Here is a 423-nt window from a genome sequence, read left to right on the forward strand (position 1 = left end):
AATTTTGAAAATCCGCAGTACTCATAAATATTCGTGTTTCAACTATCTATTGATTAGATACTGCAGTTTGCGATCGTAGTATCACAGGTGTAAATCGGGATTTGAACACCCTGCAAATTTCATAGGTTTAAATTTGCACTCGGACCCTCGGTGTCCGAAGGTTATACTAATCGAGATGGGAATTTGTATCATGTAGATCAGGGTCTCCGATCCCTATCGAGTACCTCCCAGCGGAGAACACCCTGAGTTCTAGAGTGCGGTTGCTGATTCTCTATCAAGGGAGACCTACGACGACCATCGCTGTTGGTGACCCATTAACTTTCAGGCTCGAAGCTCAAGAGGGGTGTGTAATGTTAATTAAAAAATTTCCTTTCAGTTAAGGATATATAGGCTATATATTTAAACGATGCTAGTATGTTGAAT

Source organism: Ceratina calcarata, unplaced genomic scaffold (assembly GCF_001652005.2).
Source record: "Ceratina calcarata isolate Rehan_Ccalc_2016 unplaced genomic scaffold, ASM165200v1 scaffold1354, whole genome shotgun sequence".
Taxonomy (NCBI): domain Eukaryota; kingdom Metazoa; phylum Arthropoda; class Insecta; order Hymenoptera; family Apidae; genus Ceratina; species Ceratina calcarata.